The sequence below is a fragment of the Hibiscus syriacus genome, unplaced genomic scaffold, assembly GCF_006381635.1.
Source record: "Hibiscus syriacus cultivar Baekdansim isolate YM2019G1 unplaced genomic scaffold, ASM638163v2 tig00111207_pilon, whole genome shotgun sequence".
NCBI classification, from domain to species: Eukaryota; Viridiplantae; Streptophyta; class Magnoliopsida; order Malvales; family Malvaceae; genus Hibiscus; species Hibiscus syriacus.
In genome coordinates this window covers 3,076,662-3,101,355 of record NW_024063019.1, presented here as the reverse complement: position 1 = coordinate 3,101,355, position 24,694 = coordinate 3,076,662, and positions in this window count along the sequence as shown.

The following is a 24,694-nucleotide window of genomic DNA, read 5'->3' as shown; positions in this document are numbered from 1 at the left end:
GCAAAACGCTTTAAGTGAGGGGGAGTAGAGTGTAGGATTGAATTTCCTTTCGTTTGTCTTTATGCTTTAAATCTAGTATGTGTTGGTTGAATTGGTCGAAAATTTCATTGATTGTCTTTGTCTTGGTGAAATTTTTTGGAATGCTATGCTTGTTTGGGAACACATGATTATTTAGGTTATGATATTCTTGATAATGGATAGCATGGATTGTGATAAGTTGGTATTTTTGTGATATTCCATGATTTTGTTGGTTGAAATGTGATTAGCTCAATGCATGAAAATAATTTGGTGAGATTTGAGCCTTTACGAGCATATCATTTTCGCTCTCATTTTGTTTGATTAAGTGTGTCGAATTTGACATTGGCATTCTAGAACCTGCATGTTAAATACTGTCGAGATTACACATGAACATGATGCATAAAAATGATTTGGGCACCTTAGGATTAACCATTCCGTTTCCCCACTAAATAGCCTACCCATGCATATTTTCCCTTAGTTAACCACTTTTGAGCCTATTTCCATTTCTTTGTTTGCACCATATTCATAAACCCGAGCCTTTTTATTTTATCCCTCTTTTCTACCTTTTTCAGGGCAAGTGAATAATTTTACCATTATATTCTCCATCACAAAAAATGTTGAAAAAAAATAACAGTTCGAAAAAAAAAACTGTTCGAAAGAAAAAAAAAAGACATGAAAGAAAAAATGGAAAACAAAACAACAAAAGTGTGAAAAAGAAAAAGTGCATTTCGACGAGAAAATTGTTGTTTGATATGTCGTCTTTTTATCTTGTTGTGCTTAATGTTTTGATGGAGTTGAGATTATTATTTGTTAGTTACTTGCCTTGAATTTTAGCCATATATTTAGCCTTTTCCCCACCTTTACCTAAGCCACGTTACAACCAATAAAAGACCCTTTGATTTATGCATCTTGTTCTTATTAGTAGTGGAGATTTGATTTACTTGCAGGCTTATGGTAATATCGTGTCGATTCTGACATTGAACGTTTCTTTACCCCAAACACATTGAGTGATTTGAGTGAATCCCGGTAAGGTATTGAGTTATGAGCATTGAGATTTATGAATGAATGGATATTATAATTGCACTTGACTTGTTTCAATTGGTGATGTTCAGTTGATTGATTTCTTGACTTCAATAGTTATTGTGGTCTCTACCTTGCTTCCTTGAATATGAAACTTGACAAAGAACGTTTAATGAAGTTTTTGACTGATTTGGTTCATCATACTTGAGGACAAGCATGAGATAATTGAGAGGGAATTTGATGAGTGTTCAAAATCGTTAATATTTGTTCGTTATTTATTCGATTTTGTGAAGTTATTGCTGCTGATTTGGTTGTGTTATGTCTATTTTCGTGCAGGTCCTTACTTTCCAGAATTGGTGATAAAACGGGCGAATTCTGCATTTCTTTTATTATTTGGTCACAGCTGAAGACATGGGCATGACTCTGGGCACGACGCGGTCTGACGTGGTAGTTTCTAAAAGGTTCAGTCAGCGACAGTTTCTAGAAGACTTTGTCTGCACGCCTTCTGGAAGATTGACGAGCAGAGTTGCATTAGGAGACTAGTTTAAGTTTGAATTTAAATTTAAAAACAATTATCTTTTGTATTATTTTATTATTTTCTTTGTTTATCCTTTAGGTTTTGAGAGGCTATAAATACCCACTTGGGGTAAGCCTAAACTCAACATTCGGAATACATTCTTTTTTTCTCTCTAGTTTTTATAAAAGCTTTTCTTTTTACTTTTCAAGTTTTTTCATTTTTCTTATTTTCAAGTTTTGTTTTTATGCTAAGTATGACTTTTTTCATGCTTATCTAAACTTTTCATAAGCCGAGAGCTGTCGCGATGATTCAATTCCAACGGGAGAATTGAAACGGTCCCTTAATATCTCTCTCAATCTCTGTGCTTATTTTTCAAAATCAAAACAGTTTTCAAAATCAAAGATTGACTTTGGTCAAGAGGTTGTTGCGATTAAACGTGTGGGAGGAAGATTCGACTTATAGAAAGCAATTCGACTTCTTGGGAACACACTTGCGAGATAGATTCGCCAAGAGGGATTTGAGATCGAAATTGACGGTTATAGAAGCAACAATCCGAGTCGGATGCCACAAACTTAAACGGTAATTGATCTACAACAATTGATGTTGTTAGAATCAATTACCGAAGCCGGAATCAAAGATTGCCTTGGGTATTCGGTATACAAGATAGAGTCACAAGGATAGCCCTTGTAGACAAAGTAACCGACGTGAATCCCGAAGAGAAAATCTTATTCGATGATCTACGGAAATTGAGTCAAAGCGAAGCTTGAGGCTATTTTCACAGTATTTATTCACAACCTTATTTCTCCTATTTTTACTTCAATTGCTTTATTTAATCGTCTTTATGCCAATTTGACAACTGTCGTTTTGATGTCAAAATAAATTCATTCTTCTCGGATAATAAGTAAAGGAAAATTCGTAGCGTAGAGAAGTAGGGTCGAATCCACAGGGACTTGGAAAATTCTTAATTTAATGTTTGATTGGTCTATGGCAGGCGTGAAAGATAGTAGAATGGGGGGTTTTGGGTAGAATGAGATTTAAATAGTAATAAAGACGATTAAATAAAGTAATTGAAGTAAAAATAGGAGAAATAAGGTTGTGAATAAATACTGTGAAAATAGCCTCAAACTTCGCTTTGACTCAATTTCCGTAGATCGTCGAATAAGATTTTCTCTTCGGGATTCACGTCGGTTACTTTGTCTACAAGGGCTATCCTTGTGACTCTATCTTGTATACCAAATACCCAAGGCAATCTTTGATTCCGGCTTCGGTAATTGATTCTAACAACATCAATTGTTATAGATCAATTACCGTTTAAGTTCGTGGCGTCCGACTCGGATTGTTGCTTCTATAACCGTCAATTCCGATCTCAAATCCCTCTTGGCGAAGCTATCTCACCAAGTGTGTTCCCAGGAAGTCGAATTGCTTTCTATTAGTCGAATCTTCCTCCCACACGTTTAATCGCAACAACCTCTTGACCAAAGTCAATCTTTGATTTTGAAAACTGTTTTGATTTTGAAAAAAATGCACAGAGATTGAGAGAGATATTCCAAAGATATTAAGGGACCGTTTCAATTCTCCCGTTGGAATTGAATCATCGCGACAGCTCTCGCTTATGAAAAGTTTAGCTAAGCATGACAAAAGTCATACTTAGCATAAAAACAAAACTTGAAAATAAGAAAAATGAAAAGAACTTGAAAAGTAAAAAGAAAAGCTTTTATAAAAACTAGAGAGAAAAGAAGAATGTTTTCCAAATGATGAGTTTAGGCTTACCCCAAGTGGGTATTTATAGCCTCTCAAAGCCTAAAGGATAAACAAAGAAAATAATAAAATAATACAAAAGATAATTATTTTTAAATTTAAATTTAAACTTAAACTAGTCTCCTAATGCAACTCTGCTCGTCAATCTTCCAGAAGGCGTGCAGACGAAGTCTTCTAGAAACCGCCGCTGACTGGACCTTCTAGAAACTACCACGTCAGACCGCGTCATGCCCAGAGTCGTGCCCATGTCTCCACCCGTGACCAAATAACAAAAAAAATGCAGAATTCGCCCGTTTTATCACCAATTCTGGAAAGTAATGACCTGCACGAAAATAGACATAACACAACCAAATCAGCAGCAATAACTTCACAAAATCGAAGAAATAACGAACATATATTAACGATTCTGAACAATCATCACTAGCTATAAGTTTTGAAAACTTATAATTTGACCCCTAAATTGGAGTGTGAGAATTCTCCCATCCTTAAAAGAAATTTCGTCCTCGAAATTTACTCAAGTAACAGAAATGCATAAATGAAGCTTTCATCAATTCTTCCATATCTTCATGTTATTTTTACAGATGTATGAGTCCTTTACTAATCCTTAACCAGTTGAGTATACATTCTCATCATAACACTCCCTTATTCCCAATAAAAGAATTTGAACGGAATTATCCTTCTAGAAATAATTTGACCTTGGTTACGAGGTTAGGTTCATAGAGTAGTAAAATATCTCAATTTCATTTCTGTAGCTGGTTCAGAATTTCTTGGATAAGTAACTCTACATTACTCATGAGGCACTATACAGAATTTAGACAAATTTTATCTGTAATCCTCTATGCATAGGTCAAGTCCTAACAGTTGTAGTGTAGGGGCATGTACTGACCAGACATCCTATGACATTCGACCGATCTGTCTACCTAGAAAACTTGACTCAACCTAAGCTCTGATACCACTAAATGTAACCCCCAAAGACCGATATGGGTTTGATCGCTTGTAAATGTATATGTTAAGGTAAGCAAATCTATACAAGTATACACAATCGATTCAAGTAATATAGGGTAAGTGAGTATCATCTCCACAGGGATTGGATTGGAAATATATTTTCACCACAGTGAGAACTAGTGTCACGAACTAATTCTTACTAAGTGTTAGCTTAAGAACTAATACTAATAAAACAAAGAAGTGATTTAATGATTGTAGAAAATTTTGGTCGAGGCAAAATAAGTGTGCATAATGCTGGAATAAAATAAGATAAGTGTACGTTTAAATATAATGCAAACAACCTCACATATTCAGACGTATCATAGAGCACTTATGCTAAACTTTTGTCTTGACAACAATTATTCTAAGTCTATAATGAATTACTATGACTTGCTAAAGCTGACCGACAAGATTACTAGGTATTCTTAGATAATTGCTATGGCAATACTCCTCAGCGTTAACTATAACCCTTGGTTTGTCAAACTGTTGTTGTACCAATACCTCTCAGCGTGAACTATAGGCGTTGTCTATCATACTCTAGCATCTACCCCTTTTAGTCATTTGAAACTCACTCCTTATCTCTAAGGAAAACAAGTTAGAACTTCACCATCCCATATTCATTCCATTGCTCACATGGATTTATCTTAATTCTCTCAAATCTAAGATTCAGTATCTAGACAAAAGGCTATATCTCGATGCTCTTACATTACCAAGACATATTTTACCAAAACCCGAGGTGATCACTCGATGCTCTTACAGCGTAAGGTAAAATATTTAAACAATAAGCAAAACAGTAATAAGCAATACATCATTCATCATTCATAAAACATAAAAATATTGTTCAGGCAAAACAAAGTTTAACACCAAGTAAGACATTCATGGTGCTATAAAAAATCATCAAATATTCAATGTTTAATACAACCCCAAATACATAAAAAATTAAGAACAAAGGAAGAACGACTCCCAAAATCGAGGGCTCTATCGCGACAATTTGGATTAGCACCGCGCCTGTCTTGGTGATCAGCCTCTCTCGAGACCTGATTGCCGATATGCTAAAGTATGGTTATGAAGGAAACTAAGGAAGTTTGGTTGGTTGACGATGGGAAAGCACTGCATTTGCTTGCTCACACCTTGGATAAAGCTCTTCTCTCTTCTTCTTTGCATCACCCCTTTGGCGGCTACGACTGATTATTTATAAAGAAAGATCTCCTAGAGCTTTGCATGCTTTTGGAGTTTCCATAAATAAGCATTATTAAATGCCCAGACTTAAAAAGGAAATGCGGTTGGTGGGTGCTAGAATAATTAAGGCTTGCTTGTACGTGAAGTAGGTCATCCAGATGGCGTGTGACATAGGTAGTTTCGTCACACATGCTTCAGACTTCTTCAGATAAACCTTACCTTGGCGAGATAAATCTGCTCCTCACGTTCTCATTTGTTCCATTGGCCTTTGTAAATTTACGTTGTCACAACTGAAATGTTTTTCCTCTGTAAGTTTCCTGCACAAACACAATCCAAACAACCATTTCTCCTCAGCAGCATCAGTCAGACCAAATAAATCTTGCCCAAGCAAAACTTATCCACCACAAGCTAATATAACCTATATGCAACTAAATGCAACTAAAATGATGTGCATACTTTGTTTAGACGAGAAATAACTTAAGTGAAAATACTGAAAATAGAGCCTTTTTATGGAGTTATCACACCCCCAAACTTAAGCTATTGCTTGTCCTCAAGTAATGTACAATAGCTAGAAGAAAATCAAAATTGTCATGGCAAAGCAGTGTTAAGATAATCATATAGTTTGAGATTTCAGCCCTTAGCAAAAATGTTTGGCCTCAACATGTTCGACAGTCATATCAGTCAAGTCTCTTCCCTAGTTTGGATTCTTTGCTATTGTGTGTGTTTGATTGTAACCAGTCTATGCTTAAAGATAATTTGAAAACTTAAAGTAAGCACTTCTGGTTTGTCAAGGAATCAAATTATTTATCAGGCTTAGTTTATACTCCTAGTTATTTATCAACTTTTTTTAAACAAGGGAGTCAGCTCATCACACCTACCATTCCATACTCTAGGTGAAAGGGAGCATACCTTCCTCCCCAAGCTAGTCGGGCAGAGTCATCATGTGACTACTTTCATTCACTTATATGCCTTGGCTACTCTTAATCTCTTATGAAGTTTTTCTATTTATGCCTTTGCACAAAGGAGTGTCCCTTTTTATTTTTCAAGTTTTTAAACAATAAAGAGTTTTTACTTTACCCTTAAAATATTTTTGAAGTCTCGGCAAGCAAAAGTTCTTTTCCAAAAATTTTATAGATTACCTGAAACAAGGACAGCCTACAATCGTGTTTATAAATTTCAAAGAATCAGACCTAGGGTTGGTTCTCTTCTTTAGATAGTCTCAACAATAATTCTGACCTAGACAATCAAATTATGCATTCATCATTGGGCATCCCTAATTCATTCCTAACAATAATCTAACCTGCTTTTGTCATGACAATAAAGATTTTCAACCAATTATCATCAACTGTTTTTTAACAAAGTATGGTAGAATATGGTATAATACCTCCCCCATACTTAAGGGATGCATTATCCTCGACGCATTAAAACTAAAACTACATGATGCTATATGTAGATGCGAAAATATAAAAACTAAAATGGAAACTCACTATGGTGGGGTGGCTTGACTAGATGCCCTCGTTCGACGTTGTTTGGGAGAAGAGAGACTCTCAGATCCTAAGTCTACTGTTACTATCATCGAGGGAGATGACTGAAGTATATGACATGTTGTTCTCTTGTAGCACTTTTTACTGGTCGAGGCTCGTGTTGGTGTTAACTGCTTGGTTGTAGGAGTCGGTTGTGCTAGAAATGGTGCTGGGCTAGGAGCTTGATGGACCAGGGATGGAATAGGATCTTGCTCGGGTTGCTTCGGTGCTGGAGTGAAATCTTCATTGGAGAAGAAGTTGGGTGGGGTATCTTGACTGCTATCGGAGGTGGAAAAGGATGAGGAGCTGAGGAACTCTTCTGTGTCACCTTGGCCTTCCTCTGGTACGGGTGGGATATGGGTTGCTAGTGGTGGCACATCAGTGGGCACTCTTTGGGGAACTTCTGGAGGGACATGAGATGTCGAGGCATGGAATGTGTTGCCACCCACATTTTATTTGAGGATGACACTAGGGAAGGCGGTAGTCTGGTGTTAGTGTTCGGGAGTAACTCCTTGAAGAAAACATTGAGTTGCGCATCCCTATATTTGACATACTTGAAGTAGATTTCCATGTGATCCTCTAGGCATCCGATCTTTTCACGTGTTTCTTGTGTGTGTGACCACAGCGGCCATTCTAGTCATGACAACCAATCTTGCTCCCCACTTCAACCATTCATGCATGGCATTATCATCAAAACTCATCAACTTGAGTACCTTCTTCTTGGTGATACCCTCCTTTGATTTAATGAAGTCCTCAAAAGGCTCCTTATGGACTTTCTTTTTCCCACACAGTGCAGTTATTAGGTTGGGAAATAGTAGATTACCCCGGTTCCTCTTGGAACACTCATAGATTTGTTTAAATATGAGTGATACAATGTTGATCTACCTCCCGTATATGATTGAGTGCAAGAGCATCAATCTTTTTACGAGGACAATGGTGTTGTGAGATGTTGGCATTAGCTTGCCTTTGAGAAAATGGTTCTAGCACTCCGCTGTACGTTTCTTGATCCACCTCAGCCACGAATCGCTTGTGTTGCTCCTCCACTTTCCCCAACTTAAAGTATATGTTGAGTGATGAAGGGGAAAATCGAAGAAGCTTCCCTCGGACGTACACTGTGTGGTTAGACGGATCTTTGAGATAGGCGTAGAACTCCCTTACCATTGCCGGTGCTACGACTTTGGGATGACGAGCAAACTTCTCCCGGTTGTGTTTCTTTATCACGTCCATCACCCTTTGTCCAGAGGGTTCTTCATCCTCGGCTGAGAAAACAAACCCATCCTCCAAATACACTTGACATTTTTGGAGGATTTTGAAGCGTGCTTCTGTTTCAGCCGTTTGGAAACGTTCAAAACTATGTGTTGAGGCTGGGGCTTTCCTTGATCTTACCATTGTACTTGGTTGGTGTGGTGAAATCAGTGGTGGCGATGGGGAGGAATTTTTTGAGAGAAAAAAGGAAATATAATTAAACGAATAATGAAAGTAGAAAATAACTTAATTTATTTTTGTACATGATTCAAACTTTTGTTGCTTAGGCAATGAATTTTGTTCAAGTAAATAAAGCAAACTCTTGGATATCATGTGCCAACGATGTCGGTTTGTCGCGCATGACTGGGGCTCCTTTGTACTCCTTGAGTCTCTGGCCGTTCACATTGAAGATGAAACCATCGTTTTGGTTATAAATTTCAATTACTCCATTGTCATGGACTTGGTGTACGATGAATGGTCCTGACCATCATGATTTTAACTTACCTGGGAATAATTTAAGACGTGAATTATAAAGTATTACTTGTTTTCCATAATAAAATTACCTTGGCAACAGTTTTTGTCATGCCATCGTTTTGTTTTTTCTTTGTATAGGCGGGTATTCTCGTATGCGTGTGCTCTGAATTCATCCATCTCGTTCAGTTCCAAGAGTCTTCTTTCTCCAGCAATCTGAGCATCCATGTTTAACTTTTGATGGCCCAATAGGCTTTATGTTCAAGTTTAATAGGTAAATGACATTTATTTCCATAGACCAGTTTGAATGGTGATATTCCCAAAGGTGTCTTGAATATTGTGCGATAAGCCCATAGTGCTTCTTCTAGATTCGGTGACCAGTCCTTTCGACTTGGGTTGACTATTTTTCAAGGATCTATTTAATTTCTCGGTTAGACACTTCAGCTTGTCCCTTCATTTGAGGGTGATACGCCATAGCAATCCTATGTCATACTCTATATCGCTTCAGTGCCTTGGAAATCAATTTATTATCAAAATGTGTGCCTTCGTCGCTAATGATAGCTCGTGGTGTTCCAAATTGGGGGAATATATTTTTGTGCAAACATTTTAACACCATCTTGGAATCATTTTTAGGTGTTGCGATGGTTTCTACCCATTTTGATACATAATCCACTGCCAAGAGAATGTACAAATCTCCAAATGATATAGGAAAGGGTCCCATGAAGTCTATTCCCCATACGTCGAAGAGTTCAATTTCTAGAATATTTTGCCATGGCATCTCATGTTGTTTCGATTTGTTTCCTGTTTGTTGCCATCTATCACATGACTTATAGAATTCATACGCATCTTTGAATAAAGTTGGCTAATAAAATCTATACTGAAGCACTTTCGATGTTGTTCTCTTTCCACCAAAATTCCATCTATATGGTGACAAGTGACATTGGTGTAGAATATCTTCCTGCTCTTCTTCTGGAATGTATCATCATATTATTTGGTCTCTACATTGCTTGAATAGGAACGGTTCATCCCAGTAGTAATGTCGCACATCATGTCGAAACTTCTTTCGACCCTGGCTAGATAAATCAGGAGGAACAATACCACTAACAAGAAAATTAACTATGTTAGCATACCACGACGCAACTGTGACAAATAATATTTTCTCATCAGGGAAATCCTCTTTAATTTCTGTGATGTCAGGACAATCAGGTTTGTTATCTATCCTAGACAAATGGTATGCCAGTTCACTTCTATACCTTTTCTATCATTGATCTCTAAATCAAACTCTTGTAGTAATAATATCCATCGAATTAGTATAGGCTTTGCATATTTTTAATAATCAGATATTTAATGGCAGAGTGATTTGTATGCACAATTACCTTAGTGCCTATTAGATATGGCCTAAACTTATCGAATGCAAATACTACTGCTAAGAGTTCTTTTTCAATGATGGTAGTTTACTTGTGCATCGTTAAGAGTAGATCTCACATAGTATATAACATGAAAGATTTTACTTTTTCATTGCCCTAGCATTGCTCTTACTGTATAGTCACTAGCGTCGCATATGAGCTCAAAGGGTTCGTTATAGTCTGGTGGGATAATGACTAGTGCTGCCGAAAGTTTTTTCTTCAAATCTCTGAAGGCATTCAAACAATTATTAGTTAATTCAAATGGATGATTTTGTTGAAGCAAAAGACACAAGGGTTTATAGATTTGAGAAAAATCCTTTATGAATCGCCTGTAGAAGCCTGCATGTCCAAGGAAACTACGTACACCTCACATATTGGTGGGTGGGAGAAGGTTTGCAATCACGTCCACCTTGGCTTTATCGACTTCGATGCCTCAGCATGAAATTTTGTGACCCAACACTATTTCCTCAGTTACCATAAAATGTCATTTTTCCCAATTCAACACTAGGTTGGCTTTTTCACATCGTTTCAGTATCTTGGATAGATTACCGAGACATCGGTCAAAATCATCACCCGAGGCAGAGAAGTCGTCCATAAATTTTCCATACATTCTACCACCATATTTGAAAAGATTGCCATCATGCATCTTTGGAATGTAGCTGGAGTGTTACACAGTCCAAAAGATATTCGTCTAAATGCGTAGGTACCATACGGGCATGCAAAAGTGCTTTTCTCTTGATCCTTCGATACTATGGCTATTTGGTTATATCCTGAGTGTCCATCGAGGAAGCAATAAAATGTTTTTCCCGCTAACCTATCAAGAATTTGGTCGATGAAAGAGAGGGGAAAATGGTCTTTCTTTGTGGCTTTGTTAAGCTTCCTGTAATCCATGCATATGCGCCAGCCCATGACTGTTCTTGTGGTGAGGAGTTCCTCATGTTCGCTTTTAATCACGGTCACACCACCCTTCTTTGGCACACACTGCACCGGGTTGACCCATGAACTATCAGATATAGGATAAATTACTTCTGCGTCCAACCATTTTATAATTTCTTTCATGACTACCTTCTTTATGATTGGATTGAGCCTTCTTTGGGGTTCCAGCGAAATGCTATAGCTATCTTCTAGATTGATTTTGTGCATGAATATAGTCGGACTGATTCCATTCATGTCTGCCATTTTCTATTTGAGAACTTTTATGTGTTGTGATAAAACATTCAACAAATTATTCTCATGTTTGGAGGTTAGGCTGGCAGAAATTATCACTGGTAGAGTTTTATCAATTCTTAGATAAGCATACTTCAAGTTTGATGGCAAAGTTTTAAGTTCCAGTTTCGGTGCATGTTGCAAGGATGACTCTTGAGACTTAACTTCATCATAATCTAAGGGTTTGAATTTCATACCTGATTTATTATAAAGAAGCCTCGGTTGATACTTTGTATTTCCTCTGTATCGTGTATTGGTATCGTTTTCAGGGCGTTCATTGTTTAGATTTCCACTGTCAGGGCCATGATTCTCTGAATCATCTTCTGAGCATAATTCACTTGGTCCAAAATTGTCTTGTTCGTGCATCTCGGTTGTAGGGTCATGGTACAAAGTGTTGTATTCATCGAGTCTTAGAGATTCACCTCGTCCAATGATTGTTTCCTCCTCTACTTCTCTAATGTATTGGCACTCTTCTGAATCGTCCACATATTTCATGGAGTTGAATACATTGATGGTGACGCTTTGCTCTCCTACTCAAATTGTGAACTCTTTCTTTTCACAATCTATTAGGATTTTCCCAGTGACTAAGAAGGGTCGTCCTATAATGATTGGTGCATTTTCATCGGCTTCGCAATCCAGGATGAGGAAATCAACTGGAAATACGAATTTATCCACCTTTACTATGACATCCTCTATTATGCCCTCTGGCCGCACATATGACCAATCGGCTGGTTGTAGGATGACTGAGGTTGGACATACGTGATACCCATCTAGTTTCATAAATATGGACTTTGGTATCAAGTTTACACTTGATCCCAAATCAACAAGAGCTCATCTAATGAAGTCATTACCAATTGAGCATGGTATTATAAAGCTGCCAGGGCTTTTTGTTTTGGTGCTTACTGCTGAACAGATTTTTGTTGCCATGGCAACACCTTTTATCTTTTGTTTCTTTGTAACAATTTCCTTAAGAAACTTGGCATAGGAAGGCATTTGTTCGATGGCTTCTAATAAGGGTACATTGATATACAACTGATTCAGAACATCAACAAATTTCTTGAACTGGATCTCATCATCATACGTCTTCAACCGTTGAAGGAATTATGGTGGAGGTCTCTCATTGTCTGGTGTTGTTGCTGAAGAATATCTGGCCTTGACCATGAATTTCTCGTTGTTTGAGTGATGCATTTCTAAACATTCAGTTCTTTCATTCTCTTCAGGCGCTTCCTCTCGTTCAACATTTTCAGCTCGATTTTGGTTGTGTTATACCATGGCGATGACTGTTCAGATGTTCTCCCCCAAACTTGTCATCTTGGTTGACATGTTTTCCACTCCTTAGTGTAAGTACATTGCATTGTTCCTTCCCATGATATTTAGTGATCTCCGTATCACTAGGGAAATTTCCTTGTGAGCAAGCGTGTAATGCCGTAGCAATTTGTCCCACTTGATTCTCCAATGCTCTTAGAGATGAACTATGGCTTTGCAAAAGTGTTGCTTGACTTTGTAACAAATTTCCTTGATTTTTAATTATTGTAGAATGTTCGTGCATCAAGGTCTTTGTGGAGACCATGAAATCTTTTGTCGAGGCGATAAATTCCTACAATGATAACTCCAAGGAAATAGTATTGGAATTAGTATTAAAGGAAGAAACTATACCTTTATTGTTTTGCCAGGGCTGCTGATGATACTGATTCTGAAAATGTTGATGGTCAGAATTATTTTGCTGTGGCCTGTAATTTGCTGCTTGATTGTTGTTATTTCCTTGATTACTCCATGAAAAATTTGGGTTTTGTCTCCAACCAGGATTGTACGTGTTTGAATAGGGGTTATTGTTGCTCTGATTGTAATTGCCTAAAAAATTTGTTAACTCATGGTTTTCAGTGCATTCACTCTCATGATGGTTGCCATGACAAAATATATATGCGTTATTTGTCACCTTGACTTCTCTTACCTCATTAGAACGTTGCAAAATTTTCAACATATTGGTTATGGAAAAAAGTTGAGCAGCTACCGAATCCTTACCCTCTAATTCATATGCTCCGGATGTTTTTCTGCAGGTTCTTAATCTTTTATTTGGAAATTGATAATCATTATTTACTATCCTATCGAGGATGTCAAAAGTTTCCTCGGGTGATTTTTCTAGTAAGGTGTCATTTACTCAGGCATCTAGCATCATTCAAGTTGGTGCATTGACTCCATTATAAAACATCACCACTTGTGTCCAATCGTGAAGGCCATGGTTAACACATTTACGAAGTAGGCTTTTGTACCTATCCCAACATTCGTACATTGATTCATCATCTCCTTGGAGAAAACTCGTAATGTCATTACGAAGTTGTGTATTCATATTGGGAAGATTGTATCAGAGTAGAAAACTCTTGCATAAATCTGCCCATGAGTCCATTGAGCCAGAAGGAACTCCCTTGAGCCAGGATTTTGCTCTATCACGTAGGGAGTAAGGGAAATTTTTTAGTTTGAGCACATCTTCATATACTCCTTGTTTTCGAAATGAAACACACACTTTAAGGAAAACATGAGCATGTTGCCTAGCATCCGCATTGAGTGAACCACCAAATTTTCCAATAGAGTTTAACATGTAAAACATCACCGGTTTAGACGAGCAATAACTTAAGTGAAAAGACTTAAAATTGAGTCTTTTTAAGTGACTTGATCCGATCTAGGGTGTCACATTAGGGTAACCAGAGCGACCCAATGTAAAAATCAAAGAAAAATAATTTTTTTGTTAAAACATGTAAAATCATAAAACAATTTATAAACACAAAAGTAAAATTTAACAATATTAAGGAATAAAACATATTCCAGACTCTGATATAAAAAACAAAATACAAGCTACATGCCCCTAATCATATGCACTGTACTCCGCAAGCAACGGCGGAAGAACTCCTTTACTGATGTCAATAGTTGCATTGGTTCAATCCTTTTAACCTAAAAAGGTGAGTAACAGAGTGAGCTTTGTAAAGCTAAGTAATACAGAACTACCAAGTGATCCTGAAGAACATGCAGATAACAAATAAACATATGTTTTCTTATTGATTCGGACATTTACAGATTTTTATGTTGAGCTGAGGTCCCAGTGATATTTCAAGTAGTAAAAGATAGTAAGTTTACAGTTCAGAGGAAATGTTTCAGATGACTGGGTTCAGGAGATCATAATAGGGTGTCTAGTAAGTTCCCACAAAACTAGTGAAAATGTACAGATCTTTTTAAATAGTAGCAGTTTAAAACATTTTTTTTCAAAAACCATAGAAATCCCTCCAACCGAACGCAATATTCAGTTCACTATAACTACATAACCTAAGGGAGCACCTTGGGGCCTGAGAGCCTAACCAAGAAAGATTCTCGGGACCGCAAAGCCTACCCAAGGTTTGCCTTAGGTCCATAAGGAATTACCAGTCGGTGCTAAATCTATACAAGGAAATACCAGCAGTGACTGAACCTGCTAGAGATAAGGAATTACCAGTAGGTATTGAACCTATACAAGGAATTACCAGCAGCGACTGAACCTACCATAGTCCCAGAGTACCCCCTATAAAATAATTTCAGTCAGTAAATAGAGATATCATAAATCAGAGCAGAGATCATAACAAAAATCAGATAAAGCATCCATGTGATCATGGAACACACTAGAGGTTCTAGATATTATTCGGAGGTACATGATAATCTTATCAGGTAGGGAAAATAGGTATTCAGTATACCAATAGAATGTTAGAAATTAGAATCATTATGGAAAGGGTTCATTAGCTGATAGAATCATCAGTTTTTTAGAACGTGATTTATCATGATCATATAATATTCAGACATTTTTCGGAGGCACTAGGTAATCAGAAAGGTATTCAGAATCCTTTGCATTTGAGTTACTTGTGTTTTCATATATGACAAGAGTGATTTCATTATTCAGGAAATCAGAAACATTTTGGGCATTAGGTTCTTGGAGAATTCTTAGTGATTTGAGTTGATAAGGGAGGAGCGAAGATTCAGGGCATTTATGATTTGTGTCGATCTATCGAAATATCGAGTTAACTTGAACTGTACAAGTCCCATCAATGATACATGTCAACTGGTCAAATTTTTACACTTCCAGAGTATTCACTTTTTTGTACATAAAATTCTTGTCGAATTGATCATTTTCAGAATCATCGCGGAATGGATCTTAAGGAGACGAACATGTATTCCAATGGTCTCTATTCCAATTCAGCATTACAACATTATTAGGAAATGACGACGTACTTGATTCATGGTTCAAAACCCTGATGGACAATATAATATATAAGATCATCAATATTTCCACACTTATCCAATTCATTCACTTAATTCAAGGTCTTTGAGGATATGATACTTAGGCCATTTATTATATAAGTCTATCCTGGTCACTTCGGAGTTTCCAGAGTAATTTAGTCATTTTCTTAAATACGAATACATACATTACTTCCATTCAGTTTAACTTTATCATAATATAAGTTCTCAAGTTGTCTCCCTTATTATAGTCATCTATAACCCTTTTTACAATTAAAGGGTATTATCATAATTTCATTCAATTCTGTTAGTTTACTTCTGATAACTTAGGGTTGAAAGTATTCTAGTTCCTTTAGAGTTTAGAGTACTTTGCTTATTTAATCACTGGAGGTTATTTTCACCACTAGGGGAAGTTTTAGTCCTTTTTCAGTATTAGGGTATTTTTGTAATTTTACCCCATAGGACTATTTTAGGTAATTTCTTAACCAAATATTTCCAAAATTTAATCTTTAACGAGATTAATCGATATTTACGCGTTCTAAGATAGATTCATTTACTGATTAAATCATTTAATCGAAATTTGTTTCCGATCAATATACCAATTTCTTTTTTCGAGCCGTTGAGTCTTATACAAGGTTTCGTCTTAATCCCAATTTTCTTCTGAGTCCAAAGATAGTTATCTATAGCTATTGGACCAATCATTTCCATTCATGCATTTACCATTTAACAATGAGTCCTGAAATGCATACAAAAAGTAGTAAAGTATTATCTCGATTTTCATTCTCCATCGATCAAACATTAAATCCCCATTAAATCACTCTCGAACTTGAATTCAACGTCCAAAAATTTCTTAGGTACATAACAAACAAATTTACGTTAGAAACTGAATTTAATTGAGAAATCATATTGAACCTGAAGGTAAATTACTGAAAAACGGCTTAACGGGTACAAATTTAGCAAAACGGACTTCGTATTCTGACTCAAGACGTTGAAAAACATAAAATAGGGATTTTCAAAAAATTTGACTTTTTCGGTCAAAGTCAAAGTCGACGGTCAACTGTTTGACTCAGTGACTGGATCGGACCAGGCGGGTTAGGTTCGGTCAAATCAGACGGTTCAGGTTGACTAGTTCGAGCTGGTCCAGACTGGCTGGACCAATCCAGAAGCTTCTAGGGTAGGGAAAGAAACCCACGCGCACTATCGGCGTGTTGTAGCGTGTGCGGTGCCAAAGAGGGTTCGGTTGGTCGATCGAGTAGTCCACGAGCAGCCTCATAAAGATGAATGATGATGTCGCAATGATCGAAGGCGGCTCTGATCGGGTTTTGCTCGAAATTGGAAGGTGAACACCTTGGTGACGGCGATGAGGCAGGCTGACAACCTAGATGGCATGAATCTCAAAATAATCGAGGTGCGTGCGGGTGGTTTCAACGAAAATTCTCAGTGAGTTTTATGGTGATAATTCAAAACGAAATAGGGTTTAGGTTTTGATCATTGTTCGACTCTGAGTCTAATGGTAGGGGTGGTCGGACGGCGGCGGATCGAGGCGGTAAAGATGGTAGGGATTTTGATTTTGGGTTGATAATTTGGGGTTAATCGATTGGGGGTTTATTTTTCATGTGTAATAAAAATTGGTAAAATTTAGGTTCACATCCCTAAATTTTCCTGCACTTCTAAATTTGACTATAAGTTTCGGAAACTTATAATTTGACCCCCAAATTGGGGTGTGACATGTTCACTTAAATTCTACTTTTTGTCATAATAAATTTTGATACTAATAATAATTAAAATTAATGTAAAATAGAAGTTATCACAACAATAAATTTATTTTCATAACCATTGCAATAATAACAACTAAAGATATTTTAGTTACCATAAACTAGTTTGTAAAAAAAGTTTAAAAAAAAATCATTAGACTCTATACTATGTGTAAATTGTGGTTTTAGTCATTACACTCTAATTTTATCAATTTTATTTGTTATATTTTTAAAAAAATTAAATTTCAATCATAATCCAAACAGTACAACAACAATATGACTAGATTACAAGGACCTAAAATGATCAAATTGAAGAAAAAAATAAACTTTACAACTTATGTATAGTATCGTGACTGAAAATCTAATTCTACTTTTTTTTATTTATCTAGGATAAGTACAAAGTAATATTTGTTCAAAGATAACTCTCAATCATTGAACATCGAATGCACACACCTCTAGCATTCATGGTACTCGAACTCAGGACTTCAAGAAATAACAACAAATCATTTACCATTGAAGTCGCTTGATTGTTGCATAGAATTCTACTTAAATTATAGAAACTTAAAGTGATCAAATTAAAGTGCAAAAATTAATGCGTAATTTTGGCATAATACATGATAGCGAAGTTTAACTTGTGAAAATTTTAAAAGAAATATTTTTATTTGTAACACAAATGAGTAATTAGATTGTTTTAAACTTTTATTCGCTTAACTTGTGAAAATTTTAAAAGAAATATTTTTATTTGTAACACAAATGAGTAATTAGATTGTTTTAACCTTTTATTCGCTTAACTTGTGAAAATTTTAAAAGAAATATTTTTATTTGTAACGCAGATGACTAATTATATTGTTTTAACATTTTAAATATATAATTTTAAATTATTTTTGAATTTTTTATTAATTAAATAAATGATTGAAGATACAATAACCTTTGACAATGTCATTTAATCTTCAATTATGATTATTATTTTCTTAAAAAAATTTGATTTGTTTTATACGTAATTTACGATATTTATTGAAATACATGTGAATTTTACAAATACCATTCAATTATTAGTACTTTTCTTCAGTGAAGAATGTTGGTTCGTCTTTCCAATACACTTATTAGAATCCTGAGCTATTTTAACTACATAAGTGAGAAGAATTATACATCTTCTATGAAGAATATTGGATCGTCTTTCTAATACACTTATTGAAAACTTGAGGGATTGTAGTTATATATACACTTATTAGAATTAGGATGTCTGGTGGTTTATTGAGGACTTTGATGGATGAATGAGATTAGTTATGTTATAAGTTCACCTTTATCTTAACAAGTTCAAGATTCAATCACTTGTTAAGAGAATAATTACTTATTTCATTATATACCAGTTCAAGATACTTTCACTGGTACTTATGCCGCTAATCTCACAATTAACTTGCTTTTCAATTTTTAGAAGGGAAAATTGTAACGCTTAAAGAGATATAAGGAATGAATCCCACAATGAAAAGGGAAGTGGCTTTATTTTGTTTTATAAGGAGCTCTCCATTTTCTTTTTGAATGTCTTTCGCATGCATATATAGAATATCACAATTCATAAGAATTTTCCTCTTTGAATTTCAAACTTGAACAAAACGTTTCTCCTTGAATTTATAAGCTTGATCCGACTTCATGATTGTTGTAATTGGCTTAAATCTGTATTTTGTTTTCTTTTCACACCATTTGTTTTATTAAAATTAAGATACCACTGAACAGTAGATAGCAAGGCTCTAGATAAGGGAAATTTAAAATATCGAACACCCACGACAAAAATACAAAAACACCCCGAAATGGAAACAAACAAAACAAAGATAAAGCTCCCATGCCAAACAATCGACCCAAAGACAAACCTAAAAACCCTTGCACTAACAATCCCAAACAATGGCAATCACCCTAGATTCTCATCAATAAAATAAATTGATCAAAACCAGAATGCTGATGGTTGTTAAACACCTTCTCCACATTTAAATTGACTGAACACCTTGAAAGCTAACTACTCTGATACATGCATCACAAGGCTCACATCAAAGGAAGAAGTAATAAATCTTCGAAATGATCCACTCGTCCAAGCCTTAGAAAAGAAGACCAGAACAGTGGCAGACTTGAGACGACTTTTTGAATGGGATCCTGATCTTATTTGGTCAACATGTCTCTGGAGATAAAACCTTCTATCTGTTATCTTTCCAACGGTTCTTGAATCGTATCAATCCGATATCAGAAACTCAAGATATGACCATTTTACTGAAGGCGGTGCATGCAGGAAATCCTATACGGGATTAATACGGGATTTTGTAAATATTACGAATTTTCAATATTTATATTGATTATTTGTGATATAATTTAATATAGGATGATGAATTATCTTTTAGGATCAGATTTATTATTTTATTAGGAATTAAGGTTAGGTTAAAACAATAGTTTTAGTTATTATTAGTTTATTAGGAATTAGAGTTAATACATGATTAGTTTATTATTATTTTATTCTTTTGTTATATAGGATCTTTAGAACTCATCCCCTATATAAAGGAGGCTTCATTCAACTTTGTAATCAGTTCTTTGATTAATAATACAACGAGAGTTTTTTTTTTGCAAGTGCTGATTGCCATGTGCCTTCGAAGTTTCTTCTCCTGGAGTTCTTTTAAGTTCTTGAGAGGGAGATTAATCTTCACACTCCAATTTGCCTTTTCATTGCGACTAGGAGGGTTGGCTAGAGCCATATTATTGTGTTTGCCTTTTCATTGCGACTAGGAGAGCTCGATAGGACATTATCCATCGATTTTCCACATATCCATCCACGCCATCAATCATCTTTACCGTTCACTTTCATAAGGGAGATCTTTTGATTTCTTGGTTATTTTTCTTTATTTTCAATTCCTTTATCTTTTATTTATCTTGTTTTAATCTTATTTCTTATCTTGTTTCCAGCACCAAAAAGAAACCCTAAAGAACCCTAGCTATTATCGCCACCTTCCCCATTCATCCCTTATTGTTCTTCATCGAGTCTAGATCTTTTCTAGGTTTGATTCTTCAACAAGAGCAATGTTCATCAATCCACCATCGCTTCCCTATCAATTGGTATCAGATTTGGGCCAATTCTTGGAAAGAAGCAAGCAATCTTGCTTGTTCTTGCACACAAAACCGTCAAGGTATCCCAATGGAGCTAGTCCAGAGAAGATTCATTGTTTCAGGTTCTTTTTATTTAATTTAAATTTAGATTCAAATCCTTCTTATTAGTTTGCTATTTTTTAAAAAAACAAAAAACCAAAAAAGCCAAAAAAGCCAAAATTTCCAAAAAAAATTGAAAACGAAGGTATTTAGGGCTGATTTTCTCCATATATCATATTCATCCTAATATAAATCTTCAGTCCGAAATTCACCCAAATATAAGTTCATTAGAGTCTTCAAATACATTCTTCAAGTTTCATCGGCAGATTCGGTCTAAGATCTTGTCGAATTTCTTGAGAATTCTACAGGAGGGATTTCGTGGTGAAAATTTCCAGATTGCAACGTCATATATTGAAGAGAATTTACAAAAAAAGAAGAATATTTGGAGATCAAGAACACATTCGAACAAAGCAATCAAGAAAAATAGATTGTTTAAGGACTCACTGTTCAACAGAGTCCACTGGATATTACTGAAGGTATTTGATTCTGAAATTTTACAGGTTGTTTCTTGATGCATCTAAAGACATTCAAGAATTTTCCCAAAATTTTCGGACACCGGTAACTCTCTAAAAAACGTTGCTCAAGTTGATCCAGCGTTTTCCAGGTTTCTGGGTTGGTTCTTTTTTCTTTGACTCTTAGTGCTTTAGGTTCTTTTGTTTTTTCTTTTTATTATTCTTTTGCATTATCTAACACATTATCTTGTTTGGTTAGTAGGACTAAAGAGTTTGCATACTTCTTCCTTCTTTGCATTCTCGTTCTCTTGGAGTCTAACCCTTGTTTGGCCTCTTAGAACTTTTAGGTTTTCTTATCGCCTTTGCTAGTAATCAAACTCCGATACGAATTGTGGAAGACTACTTGGTAAAGTGAGTTTTAAAGAGTACAAGATCGGCTTACTTGCCTCTCGTTGTGTTACTTTCTTGGAGTGACTTGTGAGGTTTCTTGTTTTATTGAATTTTCTTTCTTTTATTCTACTTTAAAATTTTCTTTAGAGTGTTATGATTTCAAGATGGGCGACAATAACAACAAGACACTTACAGATATCTTAGCCGCACTTGCCCGACTCACGTCTCAAGTTGAAAGATTTGATGAAATCGTGAGAGAATGATAAGAACCACAACTGGATCTACCAAACCAGAATCTAAGACCAAACAATGCTAAACTTTTGGTACTCGGGCGAGAACAACCATGTTTCCAAGCACCCTAACTCTTTGCAAAACCAAAGTTCACGATCTCGTCTTTCAAAGGAGTCAATGATTCAGACAGGTACATCAAATGGGAAGAAAAAGTTGATCTCATGTTCGTATATCATGACTACCCCTAAGCTAAACAAGTTCACCTAATCACCATACAATTCAAAGGATATGCTTGAACTTGGTGGATGCAAACAATGAAAAAGATCCAGAACTTCCAAATTCCAACAATCACTTCTTGGACCGACCTCAAACAAACCATGAGAAAGCGATTCCTACCGGCACATTATACACGAGAAGTTAAACTACAACTACACTGACTTTTACAAGGTATAAGTTCAGTTGAAGACTACTACAAGGAGATGATGTCCTTACTCAATAGGGCTAACATAACCGAAAAAGAAGAGGTCACAGTGTCAAGATTCGTCGTCAGCTTAAACTCAAACATCACTAATCTTCTTGATCTCCAGGGGTACGAAAACCTTGAAGATACACTAAAGAAAGCAATGACAATCAAAGCACAAATCCAAAGGAGATTCCGATTCATAGAACATAACCAAGGTATTTCATCCTCTTACCAAGGTAATCCTTCAAATCCTTCCTCATCTTCTACTCCATATTCTCATAAAAAAACGAAGAGATGACAAACATAACAAGGAGAAAGAATGACCAGCAAAGAATGACACACTTCCAGCCCCTAAAGATCAAATGATAATTTGTGAGGAGGTAGGGAAAGCAAAAAAAGAAAAAGATGAGAAAGAGGCAAAAGCAAAAGAGGTCACTAGTTACAAAAGCCAAAAGAATAATGACCCATGGGAGGTGAGTGAACCTAATTATGAGAAAAAAAGATTGACTCAAAATCTATGTGTGAGCACAAAAGAATTGAGAGAGAACCTTCTTTACAAACAACCTTCCATTCTTGTTCACTTTAGGGAATCAATTGTTTTGATTTATAACATTAATAAGGATTTTCCTAGTGTGTTTTCATGTTTGTTACAGGATTTTCAAGAAGTGTTAGGTAATTCACCTAACGAATTACCACCGAAAAGAGGAAAACTACACCAAACCTGATACATGCATCACAAGGTTCACATCAAAGGAAGAAGTAATAACTCTTCCAAATGATCCACTCGTCCAAGCTTTGGAAAAGAAGATCAGAACAGCATCAGATTTGAGATGACTTTTTCAATAGGATTATGATCTTATTTGGTCAATATGTCTTCTTGATATACAACCTCCTGTCCCTTATCTTTCCAACGGTTCTTGAATCTCATCAATCCGATATCGAGAACTCAAGATATAACCATTTTACTGAAGATGGTGCATGCAGAAAATCTTATACGGGATTAATACGGGATTTTGTAAATATTATGAATTTTCAATATTTTTATTGATTATTTGTAATATAACTTAATATAGGATGATGCATTATCTTTTAGGATTAGATTTATTATTTTATTAGGAATTAAGGTTGGGTTAAAATATTATCTTTAGTTATTATTATTTTATTAGGAATTAGAGTTAAGACATGTTTAGTTTATTATTATTTTATTCATTAGTTATCTAAGGCCTTTAGAACTCAGCCCCTATATAAAGGAGGCTTCATTCAACTTTGTAATTCAATATTTATTTGATTAATAATACAACGAGAGCTCGTTTTTGTAAGTGCTGATTGCCTTGTGCCTTCGAAGCTTCTTCTCCTTGAGTTCTTTCAAGTTCTTGTGAGGGAGATTAATCTTCACACTCCAATTTGCCTTTTCATCGCGACTAGGAGGGTTGGTTAGAGCCATTTATCGTGTTTGCCTTTTCATTGCGACTAGGAGGGCTCGATTGGACACTTATCCATCTATTTTTCCATAAATCCATCCGCACCATCAATCATCTTTACCGTTCACCTTCATAAGGGAGATCTTTTAATTTCTTTATTATCTTATTTCATATTTCATTTATTTATCTTTTGTTTATTTTATTCTAATCGTGTTGTCTTGATTCCAGTATATAAAAGAAACCTTAAACAATCCTAGCGACTGCCGCCACCTTCCCATATTCATCACCTTTGTTCTTCATCGAGTCTAGATCTTTCTAGGTTTGATTCTTCAACAAGAACAATGTTCATCAATCCGCCACCGCTTCCCTATCAAAACCAATCTAATTCAAGGTTCCATTATACCTCGTCAAACATACAATCTCGAAGAAACCAAAGAGTTATATTTGTTACAAAAAGGCTACATCCAAGAAAGCCTTAGTCGTGATGCCATCTTAATGATGAAACAGGACTTGAACAACTCCACAGGCTTTATAGTTTGTGCACAGGGAATCCATTTAAATGATCAGAAAGTAAAAGCAACACGATACTAGCCCACACCATCTTCCATCGCCAAGAGTTGTCGAATAGTGCTAGGTGACCCCTCCTGACAGGTTACCACCTGAAAGCCCTAATCACTATGCCATATCAATGAAGAGTCACGATTTACGAGAGTTTAAAGGTAAGTATTTTATTACTCATTTTAATGATATTGTAATGTATTTCTTCTCCTTTTTACAAGGTAAGGCTCTTGAAGTTATCATCCAAACTAAACACAACTCCTTTAAGTGTGTAACAGACTGAGGTAAGCAAAACATAGTAGACGATGCACTACCACGAAGGTATACTCCTAAGCATACTATTCCGAGAATTGAACATATCAAAGACATATATCACAATAACTCGAATATTTCTACCAATACTTTTAAAAGTTCTTTTAATGAGTTTTATCTTGTATATGAGTTTCTTTGCCAACTAAACAAGTTCTACAGTCTACAAATCTCCTCCTTGGAATTCTTAATTCATGAACCACATTTAATAGACTTAAGAGATTACTTTAACAAACCAGTTGATATGGTTTTTAATCACTCATTCTCGCCACACACGAGTAAAACCATGAAGAAATTATCTGAAGCAATCATACAGAAAACCAACAGTGATCGTCGCCATATTAATTTCAAC